Genomic DNA, 7,411 nt, shown 5'->3' with positions numbered 1-7,411 from the left:
CTAACTCAAGCTCTCTTCTCTCCATCAGCCTTTTATTGTAGAGCACACAATTAGCATACAGTAGGTTACTTTGAATACAGTACCTATTGTTCACATGTTGTCTCATGACTGACAAGCTTCCACTGACACAGCCCCCCATTATACACAGGTTTCACATTCCAGGTGGTAGAGCCTCTAGCAATTCCCCAGAGTTCTGTGTTAACCTCATGATGTTTACCATTACTATTTGTTTCTCCCGGGGTACATTATCTTTAATGAGTCAGCCAATGCATCAGCAAGATCACCTGATACAGCTTGAACACAACAAGACAAGTAAAACAAAAAGCCAATGTTGATAACTTATACTACATCATGATTGCCTTTACATGAGAAATGCTTATAACATAAAAATTCTCTAACAGCAGGCATTTGGTTCATTTGTCTTCCAATCAATTTAAGAGACTATGTACATTTGTATATGATTTCGAAGCTTGTCTTTCTGCATAGAGATATAATTATTTTGCCGGAATGTCCACAAAATGGCACAAAATGTAACAAAAAAGTGATTGTTTTAGCAATAAAAACATTCGTAATTGAATAAATGTGAGTTTGTTGCCATGCTGTGTCACATTCCAGGCAGAGCAATATAATTTTCAAGAGATAAGCAGGTGGCAGACCCTCCACCAGAAAAGTTATACAGCACCTTTAAAGGCAACTCCAGTCATTTATCATATTTAATAATATGTCTACCATACGTACAATATAGGCTGCAAGCAAAAATATGTATTGTCAGTTTTGTTAGGCTGCTGGTTCTTTCCACAGCACAGAGACTTCAAAGTAGCGTGCTGTACATTCACGTCTTTAATTTGGATTATTGCGGTGTTGTACTGTATTGCACTGTTGCCATTCAAATGTCTGACCTTGCATTCACTGTGTTTGATTAGCTCAGCCTCATCTTTGTAACTGTGAAGAAGTCTATGGAAGTACAGAGTCATGACTGAGTCGTAGGTGCAGACAGGAAATTAGTGTCTGTCAGGAGAATTATATTAATAAAAGACCACTGTCAGCCACATGAACTACTGTAAGCTTTGATTTAGACTACTTGAGAAAGTACTTGCAGCTTACATCACTTCAATTTTGTGCCCTCGAGAAGTAGGCTATTCTACTTGTGACATTATTTTTCAAGTGGGCCTGATAAGTTATAGGCTCACTATATTAGGCCTTACCAAATAGGCCTACATGCTTGCTCTTCCAAACAAGCTCTCTTTCTAAGTCTAGGCTCTTAATAATAAAAGCTTCACAGTGGTGATTTGAAACTTTTTTGGATCTTGTAGGCCTACCTTAAGTTAACTTTTTGTTTTAATTTTAGGGAAATAATGAGAAAAATTTAAATTATTACCAGTCTTAATCTTAATTAAGTTAAAATATATACCAGGCTTCATCAAGGTACTCAGTGACTATAGCATGCCTATTTTAACACACACACACGTACACAAACTCTGGAGGTATTTCACGGCCTCTTTTTACTTCAGGCTCACTTGAGAAGGCTTAATACTGTTTTAAATTAAAAGTAGTCAACTCTTTCTACTTCTTTGACTGCCCTACCACCTTGCATGTCTCAATATCTGTTATAAAATCATGTAACGCATTGACGATTTGTGCATAGAAAATGGCTGTATTCATTTCATAATCCCAGGACTCATTAAAGATTATGCTAGATAGAAAACAGTGCCAACTTCAACACAAGTAGATCAAAGCTTTCACCAAATGGCATATATTAAGATCATATCAAGGATTCAAGAACCCAGTTGGCCCAATTAAGGCAATGCAGAGGAAAAAAAGATCAAAATTAATTTAATATAAAAAGTATATGTAAAAATCTAAGTGATACCACCTAATAAAGGAGGAAGAGCAGAGTGAAGAGATGCTCTATGTCAAATGCAATGATAATGATAGTTGGTATCAGGTATCAGCTCATTGTCACATCATGATGAAATATGGTGGAAATGTAGGTCATTATTCCAAAGAGTGTTATGCAATGTATCTATGCAATCAAGTGCATCCCTCGTGGACATTGTATTATTATTGTGCTATAGGGACAATTTAGTTAACTCATCAGTACATAGAAAAGTTATATTAATATTTTACTGACAATAATAATAAAAATAATACATATTGAAATTACAAAAAATAAATGAGTGTATACAGGAAATACACCTCCTCCTGCCCCCTATTTGAGGAACAGCTGTCGATGCTATGTGCCCTCTATATCCTGGATGGCTCTGGGCTGTGATTACTGTTTGAGCTGAATTGTCCCCCACTTCCCTCCCCACAGGCTCAGGGCGAGTCGCAGCATGAAGAAACTTTAGCCCTTTGTCCAAGTACTCCCTAACTTCAGTCTGCCAACACTATCAATGACCAACGACCACTCACTGTCAGCAGCCTCAGTTGTGAATTATTTGCCCCATTATTACAACATTTGATACTAGGCAACTGGTAAAGCCATTGGACCACTTATATTCATGTCAAAGGAGAAATATTTATTCTCAAAGAAGTCAAGCACAGGTAGCAGGGCTGTCACTGAAGTATTAGATCCCACCAAGGTAAAAAGAAAGAGAAATGAAAAATGTAAAGTTGATGGGGTGTAAAATATAGCCTAAGTGCCTAAGCAGCTGCCAAGCCAAATACAGCAAGAATATTTTTGTGAATTAAGAAACTACACATTTATCAATAATAAATCACAAAACCTGCTTGTTCAGGTCAGCACGGTCAGGAGTGAGGAAATTAAATGATTAGCTTATGTAAATCCTATATTTTATTCAAGTCATAAAAAATATTGAGTTGCTTAGTGATATTTCATGTTTTCCAGCTCAAAAAAATCAATACTTTTGGTATAAGTAAAGGTACACCCTGATATCTTCTGCACTCTTAGCATACGACGCACCACTATTACCAGCAACTGCAGTGAAGAAATGTACATGAAGCTAAAGACATAAGCTACAAGCTTGTAAAGTATGTTACATTTTAGTGTAATAAATTATGGTAAACTATTATGTGTGGAGACTGAACGTCTTGATTTGCCACTCAGTGACATCACAAGGTGTCACAGAGTATTTTGAGCTCTAGAAAGGGAGACTGCTTAAATATGCAGCCAGGATACTCATGCATGAATAAAACAAAACACAACTCCTGATATGTCTTTATAGCAAAGGAACTTTAAAGATATTTCTTTATGATAAATGTTGCAAATTCTTATCATCTTTTATTGGGGCATGATTTATTCATGAGGAAAGTAATCGTTCTAAACCAATACCATATCTCTCTTTGCTGTTCCAAAACCTGGAGAGGGTGCGATTATGCCAAATCAATATTTAAACCCTGCACCCGAAAGGAAGCTGATCATTTTGTATGCTGGACCTATTAATTACAGAGGAAGAACAATTAATGAATCTCATAGCAATGTTTTCCATACCATGGCCTGCTTTATCCCAAATTCAAAGATCTCCTATCAGTGTGTTTCAATATAGATTCTTGTAACCTACCTATACATTATCAAAACACATCAGTGTGGTTGAAAAATGCAGTGGGACCCTTTGACCTGTTCAGTACAGCTCCCTGGGAACAGCCTGGTGCCAGATGAGAGGAGCACTAATAACTGTGTCAGGTTGGACTAATCAAAGGCTATGGGTCACTCCAGTTTAGCCGAGCCCTCACATTAACACAGCACTTGTTATTAACACTCTGCTCACACCAGGCCAACTCTCAAGGTGTGTCCAAGTCTCAGTATGCAGCCTAGCAACTCTGTTTGAACTTCACTCCATGGCTTTAAAACAAACAAGCTCTGCAGTGGACTTGAAATGCATTGTTAGCACTGAGCTTGGGTTATCTCAGGATCTAGAAATGTAGGGCAGGGGGCTTCAGGTGTGGTACTGTGTGTGTTTAAGTGGAAGACAGAGACAAGAGGTGGGGGAGGTGTGGATTTATAGATATGGTTAACTCGAGTGGGTTTGACGATGACGAATAGGTCTATAATGATGCAGTTCCTAAAGCTGTCAGTGCAGCTCAAGTCTGGAGATGAAGACTGGAATAGCCAAGTGTCAATCAGATGTATTACTTTAAAGATTAACATTCAACTTTAACTAGTCGGAATATATGTGGCAATGTTTTTATATGATTATAAAGCAAAAGAAATGCAATCATAAATTACTTGCAGTTATCTCCAGGTTGACTCCCAAAATCTGTGTGGGGGCTGCATTTTTTCCTTGTGTGAAAGTGATTTATTTTATTTTATTTTTTTGCTTACTTACCAATAACAACCAACTTAAACCACTGACTGAAAGATATCCTTCTGGATTTCCAGGCAACAGTTACCCAACATTATTATTATTGTACTGAATATCTTTTTTTTTTTTTGTATAATTTTGAGGAAAAAAATTACTCCATCAAACTCAGACTTAGACAAACTTTACTGATCAACAAGGGAAATTACTTGGACACAGTAGCTCACACATCACATATATTGTAATAAATAAGAGAAAACACGATCAACTAACCTGTCTCCCTTCTTCTAACCATTCACATATTTGAAAGTATAAGAGTCCAATCAAGTAGACTCAAGAATGGAGTTGAGGTAAACGTATCTGCTCTTTTAAAAGTGACTCAGCGGAACTGAAGCATTTCTGGTATAAAATATTGTATAAGAGAAACCTTTTACCAGACTACACAGGGAATTATGGGTTGTGCATTTCAAGGTAATAGGTAATAGCAGTCTTTTAGAATTAGGCTCTTGGTAGGTGATGTTTGAGGAAGGTGCATATATGCCTATTTTTGATACTTTCAGTGCCTTTTTCAATGTCACAATAATCAGAGAGAATTTGTCACACAGCTTTATTGTTGAAGGTTTACTTTTACCCATAATCCTTTGCGACAAGTTGGCCATTGCAAGTTGTGCCACAATATCAGCAGCAGCAGCAGGCAGTGACCTCCTTGCACATTTTTCTAATTCCTCCTGGAGCCAGCCCTTTATCCTCCAATCTATCAGGGGACTTTGGGGGGGAATAGTTTGTTTACTGTAACAATAGTAGAAATCCAAGGAAGATAACCTTGAAACCTGCTACATTTTTTTACTCAGAGACAAACTTTCAGAAGGCTTGCAGGTGAACCATATGGCGTGGAGCAAAATGACCCATGGATCAACCCTCCCCACGTGACTGTTGCATTTATTCAACAGAAGCTGCAGAGGACAGTGGATCTAAAGCACAGAGAACAACATGGCAGGTAGATCGGATGAGAAGATAAAACATTTAAAAGGACAGATGCAATTCAGTCTGAAAAAAAAAAAAGATCAAGAGATATAATCGTTTTTCAAAAAGTACAAAAAAACAAGATGACAGCAGTGTGGTTCATCCGTAGGGCATGTCTTTAGCTTTGTTGGCCTAAACGTCGGCAGTGAAGAGCTGTCAGAGCAGAGACACCTGGCACCGCAGCCCTCTCGAATACAAAGATACGCCGCAAATCATCTCACCGAGACGCTGTATAATGAGGCTTTTCTATAACACTGCCTGATTTACAGCAGCTCAGTTGGTTTTGGTGCACCAAACCTTTAGCAACAACTGAGATTTAAAGCAGTACGTGTGACAGATATGTTTATAAATACACATAAATGCTAGTGCAGTGTGTAAAGTAACCTTGTTTGAGTTCTGATCTCATTAAAAACTGAAATAGCAAACTTCATAACTGTTTGGTAATACTCCAGGAAGCAAACACCTCTAAACCATAAATGCTCTGTGAAGCTTTTCTGGTGGGGCATCCCCCCACCTGCTTCTCTCCATGGAGATGCTATTGTTATGTCTAGAAAATCCACAGAATGGCATTAAACATATTTATCTCCATGGAGACGAGCATCAGGGCAAGTTACAGGTCAGATCTGTAGAAAGGAGATTCTGTTCACAGTACGAATGCATGTTTTCCAGGCATCTCTTCAAGCAATAAAAAGCATGATAGATGAGGAAGTTTAATGCCTTACTGTAGAACATTCCAGACAAAGCAACATAAGCTTCATGAAAGCAAGTAAGAGGCTGATCCTTTAGCAAAAAAGTTACATTATGCACCTAATGATATAAAACACCAATGATGAATGCCTACTTATCCAACTTTTGAGTATAACACCGTATATTACTGATGCATTTAGTGAGTGTGCTTTCATTTAGTACAGAGAGTTGAACCAATAAATCTTCTGGACAAATTCAAGCAGAACTTTTGTCCAAAAGGATTTGTCACAGAATCTAGCTTTACCTTTATGAATCAGTGAATAAAATGATCCTGTACCATTGATTTTGTGTGTGGTCTGCTGCTTGTGTGAAACAGAAGAATCCGAGGAGGAGGCAATGGGACAGGAAAAAGATGAAGAGGCTGCAGGAAGAGAGCACAGCCTGATTATAGTGTTTATGGCATCTGGACAGTTGTTTAGCTAAGATGTTATGTGTGCGCTAGTGTGCATGTGTATGTGTGTGTGTGGGGGGGGCCCGAGGGACACACCTGGAGTTAAGCTATTCAGAGTTTAAACCCACGGCCACTGGCACATTTCTCTTGCCTCTCATCCATCCACATCACTCCTCATGACTGCAGGCAACTCGGCCACAGTGCAGTCTATAAACAGGATTACAAAGAGCACAAGGTCCCAGCCCACCCCAAAAAACAACTGGAGTTTCTTAGTACATTACATTCACCAGAACTGCCCAAAATCATTCCAAAATGACAAAAACAACTATCACCTTTTTCTTTATGTGTTTTGGTGTTGATTTATAGCATGGACACTAAGCTTACTGAAATAAATAAAAGATGAATTTAAGCTCACTAAAACATAGTGCTGCTGCCTATTTATAAACGTGTCACAAGTGTTTAAGGTCTTTTAACGCAGTCTAGGACCAAATCCAATCACACCTCCACAGAAGCAGGCCTGATCCAAAGTCCCTCAAAGTGGCTTGGACCCACGTCTGTAGTGAGCTGCATTTCAATCCATCTTCTTTGCTGCTGCACACATGTGGTCAGCTCGCCCTGCATTCAATTGTCCATTTGTTATTTGGCAAAGATCTTTAGATAGGATTTAGTGAGTAGATGGTAGGCACCGTGCTAAATTCATTAGGATACTACAACCCTGTAAAACCACTTTTCCTCATACAAATGCAGGCTATTATTTAATGCAATTTTTTTCCTGTTAAAAGAGGACATTGTGAGGCATAAAATGGTTTATTGCTGGTATATGCCGTCCATTACATTACTTGTATCTGTTCATTGTGCTCATTGTGTTAGATTAGAAGAATGGAAGTAGGATTAAAATAAGTTTTCTTCTTCCCACTCCTTTTTGGCAATTTTATTTTGTTGTGATTATTTTTATTTTTATTATGTTATATGTTCAATTGTATAAGAATGT

The sequence above is a fragment of the Boleophthalmus pectinirostris genome, unplaced genomic scaffold (assembly GCF_026225935.1).
Source record: "Boleophthalmus pectinirostris isolate CB_2022bp ecotype Guang Dong unplaced genomic scaffold, ASM2622593v1 HiC_scaffold_6, whole genome shotgun sequence".
In the NCBI taxonomy this organism is placed as follows: domain Eukaryota; kingdom Metazoa; phylum Chordata; class Actinopteri; order Gobiiformes; family Gobiidae; genus Boleophthalmus; species Boleophthalmus pectinirostris.
Note: the sequence above shows the minus strand (reverse complement) of the source record.